Genomic DNA, 25,808 nt, shown 5'->3' with positions numbered 1-25,808 from the left:
CTGAGTAATGATGCCTCACTCTACTAATTATGTGCATTCCTGAACAAGAGATTTAAGAATAGGTTAGGAAAAATAGAATTTAAAAAATAAGTATGTAAGTTTACTGCAATTACAAAAGAGGAAAGAGTAAGTTACCAAACAAAAAAGAAAAATAAACCAGATTAAAGGCCAGTCCTTTTTCTACAGTAACTCTATGCCATGCTCTTTATTTCTTCTATTTCTGAGATGTTGTTCTTTGTAACTGAATCCACCAGTGTCCTGCTCTATTCCATCTTGGGAGTGTTATTAGTGTGACTGCTTTTGACAAGTAATTCTTAGTTTGCTGACGAGCCCAAAGTGTTTTAGGCAACTCCTACCCAGCCCCATCCCACTCTTGCAGGAACCACTTTGTTTAACCGATACTTCACTTTCCATTACAAAATCGGGTGTTTATCAGTCCAAAAGGTGCATTGTGGATCTTTATGCTGTTGTACTAAGGCATTACACAGATATGTGTAGAAATGTGTAGGTCCTTGTGTGAGAATATATATGCATCTTGAATAAAAAAATTTTTTTTCTCATATGTATATCTAAGAGAAAACTGTATAAAAATATGCAGTGTATGTGTGGTAGAAAAATCCACAAAGTTAACATGTATCCTGGAGGGATAGTATGCCTGATTTAAAAACTTAATTAAATGTAGGCAACTCTTAATGAGTTTTTGGTGTGTCTAATCAACTTAATTTCTCACAGGAAACCCTCTCTACCTTTAAGAGGACTTCTTTTCCCTTCATGAAATTATATAATAGGTCAAAACATCCCATTGGGAAATATCAGTAGCGCTTTATCAGTCTCATATAGAAAGACAGCTGTACTGTTTAAAATGGCTACTTTCATAAAACCTTCATAACAAAAATTACAAGTCCATTACTTCCTTAGTTGCCACCAGTGGTTTTCATGATGAGAGTTATATAAGGACAATGCAGATAAGTCTGGTAAATCTAAAAATGTAAAGGCCTTTTATTTACATCAGGACTATGAAAATGTGCCATGTGTGGTTGCACAAATAACTAGCTATAGTGAATACCTGAGATGTTTAGTTCTAAGACACACACAAGGAACAACAGTGCCATCTAGCCTATCACACATCATAGTTTCTACTGTTCAATGCTAGTAAATACTTTACAGATATCATATACTGGGGTCTTTCAGGTGTTAACACATTAACAGGTCCAAAAATGTGTTACATAATATTCATTAAATCTTAGGGGACGAAGGGGAGACACCACACTTTAAAAAGCCATGTACATATATTTGTCAGGACTTTACATATGCATACATATATGAAATCACTACTTGATGTTGAAAGTGTAGATGATAAATATTGTCATTCAAACCTTCCAGACACCAAAGGAAAACACCAAAGGAAACAAATCTGCTAAAGGAGAAAAAGTCATTACTATTGTCAAGACAAATCCAAGCAGATTGTCTGATGAAAAGGAAATGTGATGAAAACATTCCTCTGGGTGACAATGGTTGTCTATGCTAATTTATATTCATGTTTTTCAGAAAACAAATACACATCAATCAAAGAAATAACAACGAGCAAACAACTGTGGAGTCAAATTCATGTTTCACCTCAAATGTTTAACTGTTGGACATAGACATTATTTTCAATATAATCGAAATTAGCACAAAGGTTGTATTGTAAAACAATGTTTTCTTCATCCTCTGACTTGTCACTGTATAAAAAAGAGAAGGCCATTAATATAGAGGTTCCAAAGTTGACAAACAAATGTACACAGACTCAAAAATACAAAGGAACACACAGATGTGAAGTGCTATAGTAAATAAGACTATTTTATACATATGATAGTCCATCATGCACTATTATAAGGAAAATTGCTTATTCGTCATGTTGTAACTTGTACGTATTACCTTTATAATAATTTGGGATTTAATTATTTCTTTTTTCCTTTTTTTATGATTGTACATTGGCTTTCCAGGACACTGTGGCGTCAGCATAGAGGAAGAGTCACGAAATGCCATTTTCTCCTCAAAAATAAATGCTCTTTTATTAATCAGCTGTAAGAGCAACAGAAAAAGGGCAATGAGGAAAATGGAATTCACCTATTAAACACTATAACTGAATGCATAAAATTTATATTTAAATAATAAATAAAATAAATGTAAATTTATAATTTCAATTAAAAAAAATAAATAAATAAAAGTTGTAGAGACGTATGGCCACCGGGGAGTCTTTGCTGTACTCCTCTCTGCTCTCCCATTGGCCCACCCCTAATATCCAGTGGCAACCAGCATGCAGTGGAGCGGTCCAAGTCTTCCCCATGTTTAGCTGGTTACAGACCTCAGCCATGCCCATCATTCTCAGTCACTCCTATGCAGCAGAAAAACTCCTATATTAGTTACTCTCCCATCATGGCTACGCTCTTTGTCCAGGATCACATGTGCCTCAGGCCACTTCATGAAATAATTCTTGGCCACAATACCATTGTAGTTCCCGGTGTCAGTGCAGGAAATGAGCCCAGGTTGTCCACACTGTCCCTTTACATGGGTGCACTGGAGTGAAGAGACTGAAATAGAGCATATGATTGCAGCGGTGGTCCCATGGTACTGGTACACAGTACCAGCATTTTTTTTCCCCATGTTGAAATGCCCCCACTCCAGTTGGTCCATGCACCGTGCCCAGCACAATGCTTTACAGTGGGCCTGTGCAATGTCACACCCACCCAACTCAGTTTTCACCCCACTTAGAAATATCCGCACAAGCAAAAGTACCCTACATCTTGCTCCAGGGCACAACAAAATTCCTCACAGCTCACATCAAGCGTGTTATCAGACAGCAGCAGCAGTGATTGCTGCAGTGGACCAGCAGTAGTAGCACACAGTAACAACATTCTTCAGTGGTGGACTGGGGGCAAGAAAAGACATTGGTATTACTGTGTAGGCATCCAGCACATGAAGTGATACTCCTGTAGCACCATGCTCAACCTTGCTATCTGACCCTTGGATTCTCTGAACTACACATGCCAAGTCAGTGAGGCGTGTTCAGTACAACAGGACAAAAGATATGGTCTAGACCCCCACGACAGCCAACAGCTCCCTCCTTATCATACAGTAGATGCATTTTGTCTTGCTCAAACATCGGCTGTAGTATGCAACCAATCTCTCAGTCCCATCTTGTACCTGTGAGGGGACTGTGCTGATACCCTTCTCACTGGCATCTGTGGCTACAACAAACTTGCCATCTGCTCTGGGAAATGGTAGTATTGGTGCATAACACAGCTAAGCTGCATGCTCAGATTCCTTGTCCTATTGGAATGCAGCCCCTTTCTATATGAGCCAGTGTGGTGGTGCGGCTATGTTGGCAAACCTGTGTAAGAAATGCAGATGGTACAAAACCAAACCCAGGAAGTTCCACAGTTCATTGGTGTTCTATGGCATAAGCCACTGCCACACTGCATCCACCTTTGCTCCGTCTGTTTCCACTCTGGGTGCACTGATATGTATTCCGGAAAAGCTCACACACCTCTGGAGATTGTACTTTTTGGGGTGCAGTCAAAGATTTGTGGACTTAATTGCATGCAATCCCTACTCCAGGTTTGTGAGTGCAATGTCAAAGTGGACCATCATGTCATCTAAATAAACGATTCAACAATCTTTGGGAACACCAGCAAGCATTCGCTCCATCAAATGTTCAAATGTGGCTGGTGCACTACGAAGTCCAAAAACCATCGCTTTGAACTGCCACAGTCCAGTGTCTAGCATGAACATTGTTTTCTCTTTGGCATCTACAGCAAATGCCACCTGCTAATATTCATTTTGCAGATCCATCACGGTGACCATGTGGATCTTGTGAGCTGATCTAATGCATCATTAATGCATGGAAGTGGGTATTAGTCAGGCTTAATAAGTGAGTTTCATGTCTTTATATTCTCACAGTTTTCTCAGTGCCTGCTGAAGAAAAAGAGAGAATAAATCTTCAAAGGTCATCTGTATGACATGTGGTCATTCTTTCTTTGGACCAGTGTAGCTACAGCTTTCTCCTCCAGAGCCACACAACTGCTCCCAAGTGCCCTTGCTGTTGCAGCATGGTAGGCAGATGTGTGCCATCTCTGCTGCTGTGTACCAGCTGGGCTCTGCAGCTGAGCCTCACTGCACTATTTCTTTCAATACCTTTCGGCAACCAGCCAAGAGTGCGGTGAGTCCAGGAAGGAGGAAGACATGATGTACCCCATTCCTTGGGGCTCTGTCTTCTTCACTGCCCACCTTCAAGCTCATTGATGTGCCTCTCGACTGCTTCAAGCTCAGTAGCAACATCCCACTTCTGATCCCAATGTAGCAAGAGTCACAAAACACTTTTTTTTATTAATCAGCGTAACAACAACAACAGGAAAAGGACAGTACTATTGAGGACAATGAAGAAAATGGGGGGGGGGTATAATGGGGTTGGGGGCAGTATAATTCTCATGACCCTGCGCATGACATAGGAAATCTGAATGACATGTTGAATTCCATGTTTTCTGACCTATGAATCCCACAAAAACCTGACTGTGTATGGGGTTATTTTAATTTAATTCCAGTAGTCGAGAACACATTTTTTAAATGCGAGAGCACAATTCGCGCAGCACTCACAGATTTCCTTTGCTCACAGGCAAAATATACATCTGCTTACTCATATTTACTCTCCTCTCACTCAGACTTACTTTGTTGTTCTGCAAAACTGCTTGCGCAATTTGTTCTTTGTGCTCACAAACTTTTTATGTTCTTGTGCTTTTTGTGCTCTTCCACTAAAACGCTGCCCTAAGTCATCAGCCAATCAGAAAGAAGTAGTGGATTTTGACCAGTGCAAGGCACGATGAATATGATCTGTAGTTTGCTTCACCAAATACCGACAGAGTCAATGGCCCCAATTAATGTGAATGCTTACTTATAATGTTATAATGTTACCATTTAATGTTGACTTGCAGACAAATGGCTTTTTTAGCTAAAGTCCCTGAATGACTGTTTCTTTTTATCTTGATTTGAATTTAAATTGCTCTATCATGTACCATGAGGTCTTTTTTTACTTTGTTTGTATAAAAATTCATACATTTCATTTGAACAATTACTGATGATTTCTGTAAATTATGTACAGTCACGGACAAATAGCTAATAAAGTTTTTTACATGAAGAACTCGGCATTTACCAGCATGGAAAATACTATTGTATATGGTATATGTATTTGTATTTGTAAATGTTGAAATTTTACACTTCAAATGTTAGATACAATAAATTCTAAAGTGATATGGAATATTACTAATATAATATTGTTTTTTTTCTGATTTAAAATCAATGTGCTTTAATCCCAGAAGGTTTACAGACTTTTCTGGTTATTACATCTACTTGTTTTTGTTGTTGTTGTTGTTTCATATTTCTTTTTTTCTTTTTTTATTTATATTCTCTGACTTAATCATGAATCATTTTGAGAGAACCAGAGGCTTCATAGTGGTGATATGGCAAGCAAGGACAAAAAGCATTGCAACAAATGATGGATGAGTTGCTGATATATTAGCCTGGGTGCTGTCACATTAGCAGTGGTGGTCAATGTTCAGTCCATTAAGCTGAGTACAGTGCCTTTGCATTCAGAAAGGCTTCATTTTGATCATGTTTTTCTACCCATTCATGTTAAATTCTCTGAATTTAAATCAAAACAACAAACCTGCAAGCAAAGTGAAATGGGGCAAATATATTCTCAGACTCAATATGGAATTAGAATACCCGCCAAAACCTGTTTGTTTATTCTCCCTGATTTTTCTCTAAATACGAACATGAGAATGCAGATAGTTGTTGAGCCTTGCTTCAAAGCACTCCAATACCAAAGCATTAGGAATCTTATTGCATCTGTTTTGGTAAGGTTGACCTAACTTATGGTACTGTGGTAATATGTGTCATTACTATAGTACCATATTCTCCAAGTGAACCTTCATTTTCAATACTTTTTTGTAGAAAAATGTCACAACAGACCTGTTGGGTTGGAACAGTGAAGGGTAAAAAACTGCACTGCTCCTGGCATGCTCTCCCAAGCTAGCTGCCATTTTCTTGTGCTTGGATCATTTGTGGAATGTTATAAAATAAGGGAGCAATAGAGGAGGGTGGTACAAGGCATTCCTGCTTTCTGGGAGAGTGCAAACATTTCCAAGAACACATCCTGGACTAACACCACAATAAGCCTGCTATTAAACCATTAACACTGACAGTAGCAAGCAGTGCAGTACAGAGCAACATGATTTCTAGACCATACCAGTTTGGGAACAAATAATCATGGTCTTCACCGGTGTGCAGTCAGTATACCTGATTTGTATAATAGCAGGTGCAATTAAGCATTTCAGGCAGGCTCCTTATTATGATCCTTTCGTTATAGCAATACAGATATTTCTCAGCTGCTCAGTGATTATCTTATGTACAGAGAGTTAGGAATGCATATGAAAAGAAGACTTGGCTTGGTAAATTTGGTCTTAGCACTAGTGCCTACAGCTCTGATGTTTGGAAAGACTGTTTCAGCAATATATACTCTACAGCAACTCAGCTAAGAAAACCTATTCTAGTGCTGTGTTTTTCTGCTGCAAGAGAATGCCAGGATTATTCACTGAAACTGAATTATGTTCATAACTCTTTCAGTGTATTTATCCCACAAAATTGACTTATTATTATATTCACAGGGTAATAAAACAAAATCAAGATGCTTCTCATACACTAATTTCAGGGTCAATACATGTCAAAGACTCACTACATTAACATACTCAATTCCTTGATCCTATTTGGCTTTTTCTTGTTATCATTCAAAAGTATTGATCTGTGATTTGTCTACCTTGCCCTTCTTTGCCATTCTGTAGAGTGATGACACTTTATTTAATCTTTATTCATGAGCCCTGTCACATACCTCTACCCCATTTACAAGTCTGATGTATGCAGATAAGAAAGACTTTTCTTGTCCTTTGTGGGCTGTGCAGGGAAAGTGAGAGGGGAGCAACTGCACACAATACACACTCCATATCCTGCTGCTATGTGAGCTTAAGCATGTTTAAACAGTGAATCATTAGAATCCACAAAATTAATATTAATTAAAATATGCTCTAGTGAGCTTAAGCATGTTTGAACTGTGAATTGTTAGAAACTACAAATCATTTGCCAAACGAATTAAAATTAAAATTAAAATTTTGAATTCTGGAGATCTAAGAAAATAGAGCCTAAAAGAAATATGACAGCAAAATGTGAGCTACAAAATTCTATGCAAATGAGTCTTGTGTGATCAAATATGCATCCAGATTTACCAAGTGCCTGTCATCTCTCAAGCAGGTGTGGTTCATTTAAAAAAAAAAAAATCTCCAAAGCATTTACTTCTAAAGCAAGGTGTCCTTTGTACCTCTGAAGATGTTATTTGAAGTCTGCAACATCAGCCACAGAATACCTTCTAAGCCACAGAATACTGCACATGTTTCATGAAGGTGTTTTGTCATGCTATTTACCAGAAACATTTGAAACTCTGTATGTTTGATTTGCACTTTGTCTAATGTTCTTTTTGCATTGGGTCACATTATAGAAAGACTCTTAAAAAATGTGTCCTTTAGCTCAAGTGCCAAAGTTCAACCTTCCCTTTATTTTACCACACAAGGGGGATGTTAACTCTCTTTGTCATATATGGACACACCCAGACACACAGTAAGATGTGTTCAGTGCATAGCAGTATATTTCAGGTATGCAACATGGCAGAATTGCACAGTGGACTGTGATGGACTGCGATCTGTTATTCAGTTTACTTTTTGGAATGGTAAATGGAAAGTTTTCTGAATCTTCAGGCTTCAACCATTCCATAGTTTAGGGTCTATCTGTGAGTGCCATCCAGTGGTGAAGCAGGATTATTGTCCACATTTGAAATAAACAAAGAAAATGGCCAATGGCAGTTATGAGTTAACACTTTGTTGCATTCATTGCGCATTATCATATTATTGTATTTGTTGCATTGTGTGTACCAGTAGTGAAACACTCCAAAAAGGAGCCTAATTACAAGCCAGTTATCATTTAAACCCCAGAGAGTGTGCAATGGGTACTAACCCAGTGAGTGGTTTAGTACATAGTATTAGTTCTAGTAATTACTTGTAATAAATTGTAATTAGTCTCTGCATTTTTTCACCCCATTGCAACTGGTTCCCTGAAGCAGATAAAAGCAACCATGCAAGGAGCTAATTTTACTGTTTAGTTTTGTGCATTCTGAGGCATACACAAAAAGTATGTATATTCCCTTCTTTACCCTAGGGTCTATACAATAGGCTGCCTTAAATTAGATTCCTTATTAAAATGAATTCCTCAATCCTTCCTCATTTTAATCTAGGCATTGATTCTCTCTCCACTAAAGAGCTAAATAGTTTTACTGAATGTTCTAAAGCATAAACAAAGATTCCTTCTCTCTCCCACAATCTGTTTGGCACAGATAACCCAGCTATTTTTCTCCCCTTCCATAGTGCTCTGTTTCTAACCAGAAGAGGATGCTACTCTCTCAGTCATGAAGCATGAAATAGGGCAGACAGCTCATGTGGAGAAGCATGGCTTTGTGTGCTTGCAGACTAGACCTTTACCAGAGACTTTTAAGAGGTTATTAAAAAGAGTATATACATTCACAGTATAACATGATGATTAAGGTTTTGATTACATTTCTACTCAGCTATTTCTGTGCTAATACACTCTGGATTATTGAAAGATTTATTTTATATTCTGGTCTTATTTCCCTCAAGTCTAAACACATCACATTTAAGGGAAATCACAGTAATCTAGTAATCTGTTTGTTATATTCTTATATTTTTCCAGTTTGTTTTACTTTGCTGTAAAACTGTTAAGACTCAAAGCTTAGTTTTCTCCTCTCCTCCCTTGACTAGTGAAGTCATTTGGGAACAGCTTGTGAGTATGGGGAGGAGCTGTGAGCTTCAAGTTTCTGCACCAGAAATATTGTGTTGAATCTCTCTACATTTGCTTTTAATGGTACAACTTGAAAAATAAAAATCTACACATATATACTCAACATTGTATAAATATGGATAAAATATTGCCTTATTGCCTACTAAAGCTAAAGCAAAACTAAAGCGGTCATTTGTTTAAAGGGAAGCTCCAAACACTTCTAAGTATTTGCTGGAAATACGACCAATCCCAATTTTTCTTTTTATGAAAGGTGCATCTTCTCTAAAAGATTAGGATTATGCTATAGCAATGTTTTACTTTTTCAGTAATGTAACTGACTGAGTATTTACCATCTAGATGTGTTTTATATATATATATATATACACATACATATATATATATATATATATACACATACATATATATATATATATATATACACATACATATATATATATATATATATATATACACATACATACATATATATATAAAGTGTGTGGGTGTGGGTGTGGAGGGGGGGGTTGTGGGTGTGGGTGTGTTTCAGTATTTCAGACTAACAGAAACAGTTTGGCCTAAGTGGCAATAATGAAACAATTTTGTGGCCATTAGTTAGCATGACAAATGGAAATGCAATGATTTCAGTTTAGGAAACAGACCACGCCTGAATCTCCTCCTTCCCAACTCATCAATACCTGTGACTGACATGTTTCCATACCCAATCACCTCCCCATCTTCTCTCTTTTCTCCACATTTCTGATGTAATTTTAGGGGGGTTCTGGCCTCTTGGCATAGAGCAGAAGTTGTCCAGATATCCAGACCACTGTCTCTTGAGTTCACAAGCAATTAGATTGCTTCCTGTATCTCACCTGTAAGCACAAGTAAAGTAATGTGCTTACAATACCAATCATGACTTTGATTCCCCATGTACACACATAATATCATACTGATAAGTGCCAAATGCTGAAGATGATGGCTTGATCTGGTTTTGAAATATGTCCTAACAGCTTTACATTAAATGTGTAGCATGTAGTCTAGTGAACACTTTTAAAATTCATCATTTGAAAAGTAAACAAAACCCTAACCCAGCCTAAGATATCAGGGGATTTGACAGCTCATTAAAACAGAAACTAATCATTTTGAACCTTAATAGGGATGATACTAACATTCTGAACTTTGTATGGACGTGACAATATTAACAAGGTAGTCTCCTTTCTTAGGAGTCCATGTCTTTATCATTACAAATCTCTACATTATCATATTTGCAGTATATACAGTAAATGCACTACAATTGTAAATATAATCTTCATGATCGCCACAGTAAACATCCATGTATAATGTGACACATTCTCAGTAACACATAAATAAAGCTCAGGCATGCATTTTGCTACGCTCTATTTTCACATATGATGTCAGACATACAATGCTGCAGCTGTCTCTCACGTCTGTCCAGTGACACCCACAGCCTCTGTGCCCTGTGAGGGACAGGCATGTCCTTTCAGGCAATCATACAGTGTGGTTCTGAAGGTGCCATTTAAGCTGCCCCAGTCTCAGGAAGCTCCCTCTGGCTCACCAACAACCACATCATAAGCACAAACCTCAGTAATGGACAACTACAGGGGCACAGAGGACGAGAGAGAGAGAGAGAGAGAGAGAGAGAGAGAGAGAGAGAGAGAGAGAGAGAGAGAGAGAGAGAGAGAGAAAGAGCAAAGAAAATGCAGAGAGAGAAAGGAGGCGTGAGAGAAAGGGAGGGAAGAGAGAATGAAAACGACAACGTGGCAGAGAGTAATCCTGTGTAGCTTTTGGAGACTTGAAATTACCGAAGGTTCGACTAAGGTAGCCCAGGAGACTGGGTGAAATGAAGGCCTCATTCAAAAATGAGTTGCTGCGACTTTTTACTTGTAATGAAAAAGCTGACTGCACACACACCTTCGCAGATGTCACATATCAGTTTAACAGTTTATTTTGTACATATTAGTATTCTTCACTTTTTAGAGCATGTACAAGTATTTCAGGTGAACACAGTCGAAATATTTTTGTACATAGTTCTTAGTAGAGCATACGTAAAGGAGAGTTGGTTGCCCTGTTTCTGGGCAGGCAGTGAGCTGTTGCATTGTTGGGTCATGCACAAAGAGTTAACCAAAGGTGTGAAGTTGATTCTACATGTGACACAATACTTGCTGTTGTCTCTCAACATGAGGACAAAAAAGGTGTGAATATCATTAAAAAGCAATTAGTCACAAAACTGACAAAAATAAAATAAATCACTAAAAATGTTTGTTGTATAAATATTATTTGTTGGTCCATTATTACCAAATAAGAAAGCAGTGGTGAACTTTAGCAACATGAAATAACCTGCCAGAGCATGGAAAACCTTGGCAGCGCATGACCAAGGAATACTTTCATTGAAGAAAAGCTACTGAACTGATTAAAAATGTTTATATTATATAAGATCTGCACATGAAAAATGCAAGGTTTTGTGTGTATAAAAGGGAGGATATTAGAAAATTATGTTAATGCATTAGAAAGTGGCCATAATCAAGTAAAAAATAAAAGATTTTTTTTTTATCACATCCAGCACATATAAACTCTTGATCATATATGAGTTTTGATATGATACTGATCTTTCATTTTTACATGTGTCAAAATCAATGGCCAAGGGATAGGTTACAGCTTATGAAAAAGTAAACAAAAGCCGCTTAAGTGCTGATCGGAGGAGGAGTGACATGTATCAGGATGATGGACAGAAGAAAGTAAAACATTGAAGAAATACTGAGGAACCAAACTTTACCACCTTATCTGAAAAACATGGGGGTATGGGCAAACATAACTTCTTGTAGACCTAGCTCACTAGCCTTTACAGACCTAGCTCACTAACCTTTATAGACCTAACTCATTTGCCTTTACAAACCTAGCTCACTATCCTTTACAGACCTAGCTCCCTAGCCTTTACAGACATAACTCACTCACCTTTACAGACCTAACTCACAAGCCTTTACAAACCTAGCTCACTATCCTTTACAGACCTAACTCACTAGCCTTTACAGACCTAGCTCACTAGCCTTTACAGACATAGCTCACTAGCCTTTACAGACCTAGCTCACTAGCCTTTACAAACCTAGCTCACTACCCTTTACAGACCTAACTCACTAGCCTTTACAGACCTAGCTCACTAGTCTTTACAGACCTAACTCACAAGCCTTTACAAACTTAGCTCACTAGCTTTTACAGACCTAGCCCACTAGCTTTTACAAACCTAGGTCCCTAGATTTTACAGATATGACTGCTGAAAGCAGCAGCCCATATTCTGAAATGTATAATGGCTTAACAGCACAGACTCAACGAGATGACTAAAAAGTTCACAAATTGTACTTCGCCTTGCAGTCCCACAATGCCAATGAAGTTCTTCAGAAGATCGAAATGTTCTTGAAAAGATCTGCATCCCCTGACAGATCAAGTCAGGTCATTTCCGCAGATCACAGACTATAGCTAGCCAATGACAACAAAAAGTACAAAATTACTACCCATGACAATTTATGTTTACATGTTCAGAGATATTAACATTAGGATTACAGAAATGTATTCAGATACATGTATAAATAAAAAAGGTTGTGATTCCTATTTTCTTCTAATGTAGAGGTAGACATCTTCAAAATAAAATTGAGACTATACACCTTATAGTAATTGTTTCATTTGAAATCAAATGTGATGGAGTACAATTCCAGAGCAACAAAAAATTGTGGGGTTACAAATTTTCTATGGTTCACAGTAGATCTGTACTTTTGCCCCGGGGCGGTTACATTTATGTTGAATCTACACTAGACACCAATGAACAATATGCAGGCATGCACAAAATATTAATGCTCCATTCTAGTTCACTACACTGGGCTCTAAAGTGAAGGAACTGAGAAGAGGAAACTATACATTTACATTTACTATGATGGCAGCAGAGAGGTAGTGTGCAGTTGCGGATGGTCTTTACCCTCCGGAATAAGAATAACAAACAAACACTTATAAAGAAAGAAAATCGAAAAAGAATAGCTGGCAGAAAAGGTTCGTAGCATACAATATCTTCTAGATTTTCTGAGTAAGGCACAGCATTGAAGTTATGGACAGTTAATAGGAGTTCACCTGCGTGCTAGTACAGAAAAGTCTTCAGGCATGTCTTCCCTGTCTCTTGAAGGGCGGTGATTCAAGGGGTGCTGTACATGATGCACACAGGGTGTGAGATATGGTGCAAGGTGAACCAAAGGTAGGAGGAAGTGGGTCTATTTTGGTCTTTGTAGCCATGCATCAGGGTTTTAAATCTACACAGCAGTGGAGTGGAGTGTGTGAACTTGGGTAGGCTGAATCTGAGTCACGCAACTGCATTCTGGATCAGATGCAATAGTCTTGTGGCATGTGCAGGGAAGCTGCCTAGAGTGAGGTGCAGTAATCCAGTCTTGAGATGACAAGGGACTGGACAAGCAACTGAGTGACATCTCTCCTGATAAAATATTCCCACATGTCCCTGTCATGTTAGTACCAATGTTTAACCTCTTTGATTCTTGACTAACAATATGGTGATATCAGTTGTTCTTGTTTACAGTCTGAGCATTAGATGAAATTTAGAGTTTCCACTCTATTTATAAGGCATGTTTGAGGAAGCACTTTCAGACTAGTTGGAATAGTATGTTCAAAAATTCTAATTCTTAGTACAGACTAAAGTAGTACTTACATAATTTTTAAAAATCTTTACATGGTCTGGCTCCTAATTACCTCTCTGCTCTGTTGTTCAGACATAGTCCACTTAAAAATAAATATATTATTATTATTATTATTATTATTATTATTATTATTAACATTTTCTGGCACTTGACTAAATCAGTAATAATTTTTGAAGGATTAGGTCTTTTTATTCAAACAGCCAGGGACTGAGTGTAAGTGCCTTTACCATACTTGCTTTAAAAGCAGTCTTCCTACAGAGATGTCCAGGAAGACAAATGCAGACAGCTGGTAATTGAGAGCTTTGTTAACCCAACTTTCAATTTGAAGTTTATTACCCTTAAAATGGCACCAATCTCTGAACCTACAATCACATACGTGTGGCTGTGATGAGTAGGTATGATGCTTTACAGGTGTGTCATTTTACTTCGGTAAGGCCCATGCTCCTCTACCCTCAGGTTATGAAAGACTCAAACACACAAACACGTGCACACAATTAATTTGCTTGACAATGAAAATGTAGCTTTTGCAAATGCAATATAGGCTATTACTTTGCTATGTACTTTGACATTCTTAGTGTAAGATACGAGATAAATAAAGTTTGTGCTCATAATAATAATAACTGTGGTCAAGATGCAATAAAGAATTAATTTACATTTGAATGTGTTATCTGGACTGAACTGTTAACTGATCTGTATTACAAAATGTCGCTGTGAGTTCAATACTAGTATAAGAGCATGAAACTGGGGGTACAATCTGAGGGTTCAAGCCCAGGCCCACACTAATACTAAAATACCATGCATAATGACATCAGTTTATGACATCACTCACCAGCACACCCTACGTAGACTATCAGGTTTCAGACAGGGAAGTGCATGTGTGGAGTGTGCTGAGGGGGCTTGTCTCTGATGTTTACATGGGGGTGGGAAAAGTCCAGTGGTGTGGAAGGGTGGGAGAGAGGAGTGTGGAGGGAGTGGCTGTTTTTTTCTTTTAACTTTCCTTTACTTAGTGAAAGTAACATCCATAAACCCCACCTTCTTAATCCAAGCCTTTTTGCTGATACAAGAATATCTTGCCCCCAGGGACAATAACCCCCCCCCCCCCCCCCCCACAGGTTATCCAAATGACCACATGACCAGATGAGGGAAGGGGAGGGGAGTCCACACCTTGACCTGCCTGCATGTAGGCACCTCCAGTTCAGTTCATTCCTTTCCTCTGCTGTGTTTTTTTCCAGGTCTGACAGGCTGAAATAGAGAGACAGAGAGAGGGGATGGAAAGGAGAAGGAGAAAGAGAGAGAGTGAAAAGGGGAGGGAGGAGAGAGGAGGGAGGGTGGAGGAATGCCTTTGCCTGAAGATGTCTGTGGAAAATGAATCACAGAAGCTGACTTGGGGGAGGGGGTGGGTGGGGGGTTCAGAGAAGAGAAACACATCTGGGCAAGAAAAAAAGACAAAGGGAGAAAAGAAAATCTTCACGTGCTTTATATTCCTCTGCCCTTGTGGATATTATGTGCAATTTCTTAGCCTTTGGGTTCGCATCATGAATAGGCCATAGTGTTCCCATTTTAAGACACTGCTCTACTCGCATTGATCTAGGTATCTTCTTCATCCATTTATGTTTTAGGTTGCTCTGAGATTTGATTTCTCTTTGGCTTCTCTTCTTCTGTGATTGAACAATGCTATTAATGCATTCTACTCTGTAATTATACAATGCAACGATTTGTACTTTTGGTAGATGGTAACTGCATTTCATTGCTTTTTACTGAGCCATGACAATAAAGTTGAAACTATCTATCTACTTTTTAAAAAGATGTTGATCCCACCCCATAGCCTGGAGCAGAATGTCTAAGACTACCAGGCCAGCCATTCACAGAGGACATTACTTGCCTCACTGTAGCTGTCCTCCTTTACCATTCTGTTGTTTTAGGCTAGAGAGTGCTGACTTAAATCCTGACCAGTCTCTGCACTGAAGGAGGAGCATAACAACAATCCAGACTGCTGCAGCCAGAGTCCAAATCTCTCTGGCTCACCTTGCATGTCATTAAGATTTTTTTCCTTCTCTTTCTTGAGATGTATAAAGCAAGGAGCAGTAGGCTCCAAAAGCCTTCCCCTGGAATGATGGCCACGTCACCCACTTCTGAAAGCTCAAGAATCATGTTTGAGAGAAAGCAAATGCTTAAGTTGGCCTTTTGACAGCTGCCTTTATATGAGTGCTACCAGTCTATCCAAAAGACAAGCAGACTGTAGATGTTGTTTTTGGAAGTAACTCTACTTTACATGTAGTTATAAGGAGGAGATGAACTATATAAACAGAAACGGTACAGCAAATGATGACATGATATGTTCTTCGGAGTTTTCAGTTTTGAAATGTTTGAAGTGCATTTTATTGGAGAGCGCATCAGAGAGCAAAGTGTTAAAGGGGAGGTCCACAGAGAGGGAAAAAGATGACATGTAATAGCATGAAATAGGAGGAAACTTGAAATAGGAGCAAGAAGAGAGGGAAGCGGAGAGGCAAACCAGACATCTTGGAAGAAACCCAGACCCAGGAGATGGATAAGGAGTTAGGGAGGGCCAAGATGTTTGAGCACAGCCTAACCCAGCCACACTTTCCCAGTTGCTTGTCTCTTACCCTTCCTTGAAATCATACCACATAAAGTCATGAACATGGTTAAGGGAAAAAAAACTGCATGAACATAAATTGCTATTTGCTGAAGTCACCATGCTGTAATCATGTAAAAAGGAAAGTATGTAAAATCATGTAAAAAAAAGAAACATTGCCCTATAGTGAGGAGGCTTACTTGCAGAGAAAGCTGTTACATCACTAGGGATTTTGTGCAGGCAATTGAGATGTTCATTATAGATGGAGAGACTCAGAGAAGATTTCAGAATAATCTGTGGTTACCAAGGGATAGAATGAGACTCCCTTTGCGCTCTACACACACTCACACACATACTGATCACACCCGCTAAGGATCAGATGAGTGAAAACACAGCATCTATGCTGTGAACTTGCAGAGGGGAGGTCCGGGTCTCGGGCAGCGTAACAGAGTGTTTGCCTAACAGCCCCTGGGACATGCAGAGGAAACAGCCCTGAGTCCAGCTCCACAAGACTTCTCCTGCTCGCCCCAGGCTAAGCAAACAAGCGCTCACTACCAACGCGCCACAACATAGGTTCAACAGCACAGCCACTTCCTCTATCTGCATGCAGGACAGAGAGCGAAGGAGATTCCTTGGAGGATTTGCAGGTCTGAGAAGCAAGGAGGAGGTACCTGGAGTCTGTTGCTCAGTGGTAAGGCTTTCTGGAGATCACAAGTGGCTAAATTCCATCAGAGTAGCACAACAGCCAACCCTGCCAGTGGTACCAAAGCCCCCAGCCCCCACTGATGATGAGCAGCCCAGTAAAACATCTCTTACCAAGAACAATGGTGAGCTCTAGCATAACTGTCCCATTGTCACACTTTTTCATCGCTAAGTTTAAACTCATAAGCCTAAGCCTATACCAAAAAAAAAATAATTAATAAATAAAAAATCCAATGATATTTCACCATTGGCACTGTCCAAAACTAATGACCCATGTACACTAAACTGGCCTATAAACTGGTAGCATTTATATGCCACATCCACAAAAAAAAAAAAAAAAATGAAAGAAGCAGATTCCTAAACTGTTTAATAGAATATATAACATATTCTGATTAGGTTTTATCTTGCCAACTGTCTCTCAAGCATGCATATTCTTAGATTTCTACAAAACTACACATAAGAGGCTTATCTGAATTACTGCTTTGAGTTCAGTTATGATTGCAGGCTGAGAGACCTGTGCCATTTCTGGCAATAACCTTCAAATTGAAAGGTGGGTTCTCTTTGGATTGTAATTGTATATGCATTTTTTTTAACCTATGTAGAAATGAATGTGAGTAACTGGATATGAACTGGAAATAAACTTTTTTTGACTATTGCTTTAATATGTATTTATTATTGCTTTTTATGCTTATGCCTGTTTTTGCTGACACATGTCTGAATAGGAATTCGGAGCAAAATTTCAACATTTAGTTATGATTAATTGCTTATGATTTCAAATACTACTATGAGTGTCAATGTTGTACATATTCATTGCTGGGAAACGTAACACTATATTTACTTTGACATTGCAAAATATCGAGCCTTACAGTCAGAACTCTAGCTTAAACTGCTTAATTTATCTTCAAGATAAAGTGTATTTAACTGCACTAAACACCTCTGTACAATCATGAATTCAGAATAGGCAGCTGTCATTCTGTCTATTTATTCTAGTTGTTCAGTAAACAAACCTTTCGAGAGAAAGTGAATATTAACATTAGTATGGCGGTTTTCTATATTGTTTTATGAATTCAAGGAATCCTAGCTCTGGGTACTAGGATTTTCCTTATGCATTAGAAAATACAACTCTTCTATCCAAAAGTCAAACCCATTTGCTTCATATTAAGATTTGACTTTTTCTACAAACTCTTACTGTGGTTGAATATGTTCTACAGATCAAAAATGTTTATTTGTATTTATTGTTTAACACTTTTGAAACTGTTGCATTAAAGAGAGTCAAAAAAGAGGAAAATAAATGAACACAAATGCACTGGAATGAAGGTAGACAGCTAGAGAATGGGAGTAATTTGAGTGTTTGAGCAAACTGCAGCAGCACAAGTCAGGACCTGTCGACACTCACAGAATGACCCGAGGCTGCCTGTGCGCTATTCCTCTCTGCCTGCTTCTCCCCTTCAGCCCCTAAGCAGAGACAACACGCTGACCATTACTGTTCAGTAGTGCAGTTTAGGAAAAAATCTGAGTGTGAAGTTCCACACTAAATTCTTATACAGTTATCTGAAATCCTGGCAAGGTTAACCTGGAAGCCCCTGGGAATATTGTGATAATTTTGTGTTATTCATAAATTTGTCTTTTTCTTAAATGTTAAATTTCAAAGAAGTGGAGTAGCAGGATCTTGGGTCATCAATACAGAAGCATAATGTTTGAGGAAGATGTGAAGACTAGCTTCCTGTTATCAAATAAACACTAGTTACTATTACTAGATTGAAAATTTATGCTGCTCCCTTCCTTCCCAGGGCAACACCATATTTATTCATCTGTAATTATACGTCTGCTGCTATACTTTTTGATGCCAGCAGCTGTATTTTCTTAGCTTTTACTGAAGACACTGTGACTGCAGGTGAGCCCTGTGGGTGTCTGGATACACACAGCTCAGAGTACACACACACACACACACACACGCACACACACGCACACACACACACACACACACACACACACACACACACACACACACACACACACACACACACACACACACACAAACTCATAGGGCAGTCTAAAATGAGTCTAAAAAAGCAATTTAAGTAGGAAGACCATGTCTGTGTTATCATTCCAGCTGGTTCTGATGATCAGCAGACTATCAACAACAAGCACAAAACTTAACTACATACTGGAGGAGATACATGGAAGGGTTGACGCCTGAATTGTGCTTTGATGCACACGTGGAAGAGGTCGGATTTAGGACGGAAAGGAAGGAGAACCATTATTCTGTTGAGTCGGCTCCTCCTCCCCTGTATTCCATGTAAGGAAATTGACTACCAAAAAAAGAGAAAAAAGGGAACTATCCCAGTGTGGACACACCCAGGGGTCTGTGAAGAAGTTGCTTTTTTCTCTGGAATGAGAGATAGGCAGGCTTGCACCTATCCAAATCCTTACTTATCTTAGACAAACTAACCCAATGCACAACCAGAGAATTCCTCCAGCCGTACCATCTGAATACACACAGCAAGGGTAAAGAAGCACTGGGTTATGCAATGGTTTTATGTAATCAATAAAAAGGGCTCATGCAGGGATCAGGACATACCTTAACACTGTGGCATTTAGGGAAACAAATATCACTCAAAATAAAGGAAAGATGGAAGGACTCTGGAAGACACAATATCCGTCATTTTCTTTCAGTTAAGCTTACTCCTATTTTCTAGGTTCATTTCACAAAAGAAAATATTTCCTTTCATTTTTCATATGTCAATTCTAAAGTTGCAGTAGACCATAGCGAACTAACCACTCAGGATTTTAGTAACAGAAAACATTTTTCACAATCCACCAAATTTGTGGATTTATCTCTGTAATGTACTTCATATCCTCAAATTTGTCCTTGGATAATGATGATTTCATTACAAAAATGGATGATCAGTGCCAGTAGTGCCATGTTTTGTATAGTGCTAGATAATCACTATTCTGCTGGTTGTTTCAAATGTCTTTGTTTAGAAAAAGGGTGTAGATTGAAAGAAAAAAACAGAGAGAAAAAAAGACAGTGAAAGAGAGAGAGGGGGAGACAAAGTAAGAGATGGAGAGAAACAGACAGAGTGAAAGAGGGAAAGAGAGAGAGGCAGGGAGGAAAGGTTGGAGATTTCAACCAGATGCTGTGGTTTGATTCTGGATGTCAGCCAGTAAGCATGTACTCATGCTGCAGTTATTTAGTGGGCAGCCGACTCGAGCCTTTCTGCCCCCCTCATTCATGTTTCCACTGTGTCTCCTTTAACTGCAACCCTTGAAAAAAGGGTTACTGTTCTTAGATTTGGCAACCCCTTCACCATGCCGGTGCTCTTTGTTTTCATGCCATGCAGACACCTCACTCCTTTCTTCTACATTCTCCCTCAGACCAGTGTTGATCACCTCCTGGGTCCTGTATGTCTTGGTCAGCTCATCCTGAGTCTAGAACTGAGCTTTAGAATACTATGATTGATATGACCAAGAATGTGTTTAAGCTAGCTGAGTTGCCTAACTTATGAGCCTTCGAAGCTGTGAGATGTTAAGACTATGAGGCTGTGCCTCACGTTAACAGTGACCGTGATTTTCCACTGTGAGAGCTCTCACAGGACAGAGGGGGAGGGACCAGACAAAGGAAACTAGAAAACGTTGAGTCGACTGCAATTCTTTCTGCTGGAATTTCTGGCATCATCAGTGAGACCTCCGAACGTAACCAAGAGTAGGAAAGACGAAAGGAAACTCAGTGCAAAAATCTTAGCTCTACAACCTGGGGTGAGGGCAGCACCAGTTTAATTTCCCTGTGTGGACTTGGCCTCATCCATGACTGCTTTGAATTTCCCTGATCCTAGGGAACCTGTTTTGAAAGGGGCATTTTATGAAATTACAATGTGCATTGGATTTTACAAAATTACAATGTCGCTAGATCAAACCAAACAGATGTTTAGGGGGCTTCAGCACCTTAAAGACATCAGTGAAAAGGTTCTGTCCCTCATACGTTTGCCCCAACCCCCCAGCCCCAAGTGCCTCTGGGGGCTTTTTGAGACTCAGAGAGACAACACAAACGTCTGGCCTTTAACCAGGCCTGAGGTTTACATGGGTTGAACAACGGTAGAACCACACAACAGTTTGGCAACAATATCTACAACGTTCTTGTTATTTTTTTCAGTGTAATAGTTGCACTGTGTCTGAATGAAAGGTTAAATAAACATTTTACTAATGTTAGACATTAAAACTACAAACTTTTTTTTTAATTTGGTGTGTCTGTAGAAAGTAAGTCATGTGGAGAAAATGTGTATTCCAGTTATATTAGCTTAGCCCCAGCACTGGAATAACAAGGGTTCTCTCTTGACTTTTACTTCTGTGCATCATTGTCTCACTGTTCTTAGGTTTACAGGATTAATTCATTAATCAGTTCATATAGTTTTCACCAGCTCATACCTGCTCCACTAACCACTGAGGTCTGAGGAAATGCTGCTGAGTTACTCATGTATCATTGACAACCACTGCTCTTCCTATTCACTCACCTCAGCAACCTTTATGCTTTACCCCAGTCAATAGCACATATGAAGCACAAAGTAACAAGCAGAGGTTTGATGATAGCAGACTACAGTTGCCTTTTGATCATTTCACAAAAAGAAACCAGCAAAGAAAACAAATGAAAGCTCTTATATGAGGAAAGCTGAAGTATAATTTTGATTTTTGCCACAAAGCACTTAAAAAATCAAAAATTGTGATTGCTGTAATATGGCTAAAGATACGTGAACACTAGGGCAAGGACTTGGCAAGTACATAACATCAGTGGTACTACACTGAAATATTATAAGTTCAGGTGTGACTCCTTTCCATTGTGCCCTAAGTGTATGAAGGCTAGCTGTAGTTTTATTTATTGCCTTTGGTCTTGTACAAACAGGAAGACGACACCTGGTTCAAACCTCGCTACAACACTGAAAAAAGGATTCATTCATGCATCCTCTCTTTAAAAACAGCTATGTGTTTTATACATTAAATGTTGCTGGGGATGGGGTTTATTTATTTTTTATTTTTCTTTTGTTTTCTACTATTTTGCGTTTTGTACTTTGTGTTGTTATGAAAGAAACAAAACTTTACTCAGATTTTTATTCTCTATTTACAATGATAGACACAATTAACAATATACGAATTTCAACTTTGATATGAGTCATGGTGAGAAGAAGGCACTTTGCTGAGTTTTGCTTTTGTGAAAGCAATACTTAGTGCACTATTTGTTTTCTATAAAGAAGTGAGGCAGTCATTAACAAAGGTCAACTACTGGCTGCAGTGTTGCATTGTTTATCCTGTTGTCTGTCCTCTTATTTAAGACAGTGTACACCCCATATGTCTGTCTCTCCAAAAACAATTAACATTCCACGTTGCATGACATTAAGCCTTCATCAGGGAGAGAGAGAGAGAGAGAGAGAGAGAGAGAGAGAGAGAGAGAGAGAAACAGACAGACAGACAAACAGACACAGACAGACAGATAGATAGATAGATAGATAGATAGATAGATAGATAGATAGATAGATAGATAGATAGATAGATAGATAGATAGATAGATAGATAGATAGATAGATAGATAGATAGATAGATAGATAGATAGATAGATCATTGGTGATTATAATTATTGCAGAATTTCAACAGTCGAAACAGTACAACATTTTGATTTGAAGTCCAGTCTGAGAACATGTCTTACCCAGTCCCTTCTGCTTCACTGACTCTTCAGCATGTGTTTACATCTGAGATCAAGAGCCACAGGGGTGTGTTTTGTCTGTGTGGGGTTGAAGGGGTCAGAAAGATGAGAACAATTAGCAGAAATGCTTATATAAAAGGTAAAACTTGCTCACAAACAACACCTTGGAATGTGAAGTTAGAGCCACCAGGTAATAATATTTTCCCTGCTGGAGAATAAAACAGTCTAAGCAGTCAACAAGAACCAGTGCAAATCATTTCCATACCCACTGTACTCATATAATGAAAGTGAAGAAGAGGCAACAACTTAAGGTGGAGGGACACAGGTCTCAAGTTTCTAGTGCTGAGATCAATTCATATTCATGATTAATATTTCTTCCTCAGTTATTCACTGAGATGAGGGAGGAGCCGGCTATGATTTTTACAAGGCAGCTATACCGTTTATGAAGCAGCCAGTAAGAGCTGAGGGCTATGAGTCTCTGCGCTCCCCTGCTAAATCTTCAAGCTTCCCACACTGCTGAGTGCCATTTCACTGAACCCATGTAATTTTGTGTGTTTTTACAGAGTGGTGTATATAGCTGTCTACTGAACATGTCTAGAATGGGTACAGTAAGCAACATACCATTCTTTTAAACATTTTATGCTTCTTTTTCTTCACTTCGTCTTCACTTACTTTGGGATCTAGAATATAGAGTTAGTTTGTATCCACTCACTTAAAAGCAAGCTAAAAATAAAGCATAGTTTGTGGCGCCATTTTGCTTAAAAACTCATAGTGAGTTTCCCAGATGTGTAACGATATATTACACCAAATCTGCTCAGAGAGAGAGAGAAGGGTGGGGGGGTGGGAGGGAGAGAAAGGTGGGGGGATTCAGGCAGCTGGACTCACTTAAACTATTCCTCATGTGTGCTGCACCATGGAAAAAATTTCAACATTCAGCCTCATGCAGGCACCCTTTAACCGTTTAATGGCTCTCCCTCAGACTCATATTCACTCAGGATGAAGGGCATTTAGGGGATCAATATCACAAAAATCCATTTAGCATGAGATGCCTGAACTGGCTGCTTTTTGATGTGCTCCTTAAAAAATAGAGAATATTGTAGAGATCATGGATTTTGTATAGCAGAAAGAAATGGTGCGAAATCAGTGCACTGGCTGATTTCAAAAAATAATAACAATTCCATTGGCTCATTTTGCAGTTATGAAAATATGAAAAATTTAGAGAATACTTAAACCAAATGACCTGAGTTAGGTTTTTGAACTCTAAGATGCATAGTCTCTTAAGGCCTATTTATTACAACTGCAATGCAACTACAGATTTAATCATTCAAAATTAGTGTGAACTAAAATTAGTTCATTTTCGTTTATTAGTTTACTGCAATAACAGTTCATAGCAAAAGCATTTTACATTTATCTTATTTAGCTAAGCTTTATGTATAGATTATTTTGTTACTGTAAATAGGTATATTTTATAATGCAATACGTAAAATGTGCCAATTTGTCAAGCAAAAAGAAAAGTTTTCTATATGCAAAAGGACAGTGGCTGAGGATCTGTAGCAACTCTTGTCAAAACCTTCTTTAAACTTAAGTTTCATATTTATACAGGAACATGGTGTGGTCAGAAATATTGCTTTTGCTTTGACAAGCAGCGTCCATTCTTAAAAGGGAGTCTATTGTGTCTTTGCTCTAAAACCACGGGCAACGCTATCCACCAATTTGACTTACTGTGCACTGTGACAATGTGTGGGGATATTTCTGTTCCCTTTATTATGCCTTTGCTAACCATACCATGAGTCACATGGATGCTGCAGAGAACTAACTACATGTTAGGCAAAACTATGGGTGGCTCCCAGCTTATTCTCTCTCTCTCTCTCTCTCTCTCTCTCTCTCTCTCTCTCTCTCTCTCTCTCTCTCTCTCTCTCGTAACATGAAAGTGCTTGTAACTGGTCTTTTATACAGATCTATACATACTGATGAAATAACACAAATTCTAGAGTCTATTAGGATAAGAAGTAACAGCTGACTGCTACACTGGCAACTTCCTGTAAACTTGAATGCAATTGAGAAATCTTAACACAAAAACTGTAGAAACACTTGACTGGTCATCGCTCTGTGATGCTGCTTCGGATCCAGATTCCAAACTGTCTCTCCAGCTGAGCCTCCGTGTTCACTCATGTTTGTTGACTGGTTTGTATATGTCCCAGCCCCCTCCCCGATCCTTAGGGCAACAGCTCTGAAAACCCCACCCTCTCGCTTTGCAGTGAAAGTGAGATGGCAGGCAAATATGCTAGTCCCTTACATACCTACAAGCTGAGAACTGGGTCATTTAAAGCACATAAAGAAAATGAGAAACACTTAAAACGTGTGCTGGTTTTACTCATTTAATGATAGATTTCTTGACTATTTCAGATATATGCTCAGGAGGAAATGCCAGCAGGCATCAGTGTGCTGAGGCCTGCTCTCTTAAGCACAAAATTCTTTTAATGGACTGCTTATTGGCTAATGAGTAATTTGGAAGGAAATAGAAAGGATATTTGGCCTAACGGATTGCTTTATAGAACTGCAGTAATATGGATTGATATATAGGACTGCATTAATATATTTCTTTTGATGTAGAGAGTATTCATTGTTAAAGACTGAAGGTTTTAGTGTAGTTCTATGTACATCTCAATGCACTACTGACAAATTTCATTTGAACTTTTCTGTTACATATTTTCCTCTCTGTCTCTTCTTATTTTCATATGGAAAGTTCACCACCACAGAGCTCAGAGTAAGGAAAAAGGATATCTGGCTGGAGTATAGCATATAATTTTCAAACCTCAGTCCTCTCTCTCTCTCTTTCTTTCTGTGTGTGTGTGTGTGTGTGTGTGTGTGTGTGTGTGTGTGTGTGTGTGTGTGTGTGTGTGTGTAATCTGTGCATGTGCCAATGTGTCCTCATCTGCATCAGTAAAATGACTTTTGCCCTTTACAGGAGTTTGAGCTCCTTCTCTATAATAACCCTCTAGTCACTTCTGTCTTATAACCCAAAGGCCACAGGAGCTCGGTGCACACACTCCTGCTGCAGCAGCACTGAGCCTCTCTCCCTGCATAGTCCTTTCCTGAACCCAGCTCCCAAACTCAAGGAGATCAGAGGAGATCAGTGGAGCAGGACTGCTTCTATCATTGTGACACAATGATACATTGGAGT

General features: G+C 38.8%; 1 long non-coding RNA gene across 3 annotated transcripts in view; it reads right to left on the bottom strand.

Moving 5' to 3' along the window:
* Positions 1 to 999: 999 nt before the first annotated feature.
* LOC145652104 (uncharacterized) overlaps positions 1,000 to 25,808 on the bottom strand; it is a 31,559-nt gene continuing 6,750 nt past the window's right edge. For 2 of the 3 annotated variants that reach the window (XR_014118319.1, XR_014118323.1), the window contains 3 exons: positions 22,628 to 22,702; positions 1,918 to 2,064; positions 1,000 to 1,721 (listed from right to left, as the gene is read on the bottom strand). This is a non-coding gene — a long non-coding RNA (uncharacterized LOC145652104). Of the gene's footprint in view, positions 1,722 to 1,917; positions 2,065 to 14,763; positions 14,880 to 22,627; positions 22,703 to 25,808 lie in introns of those variants that run through there. The other variant, XR_014118322.1, reaches the window with a different exon arrangement.

Source organism: Electrophorus electricus, chromosome 2 (assembly GCF_041902795.1).
Source record: "Electrophorus electricus isolate QZ-2024a chromosome 2, ASM4190279v1, whole genome shotgun sequence".
Taxonomy (NCBI): Eukaryota; Metazoa; Chordata; class Actinopteri; order Gymnotiformes; family Gymnotidae; genus Electrophorus; species Electrophorus electricus.
This window is presented reverse-complemented; position numbering and strand designations above follow the sequence as displayed.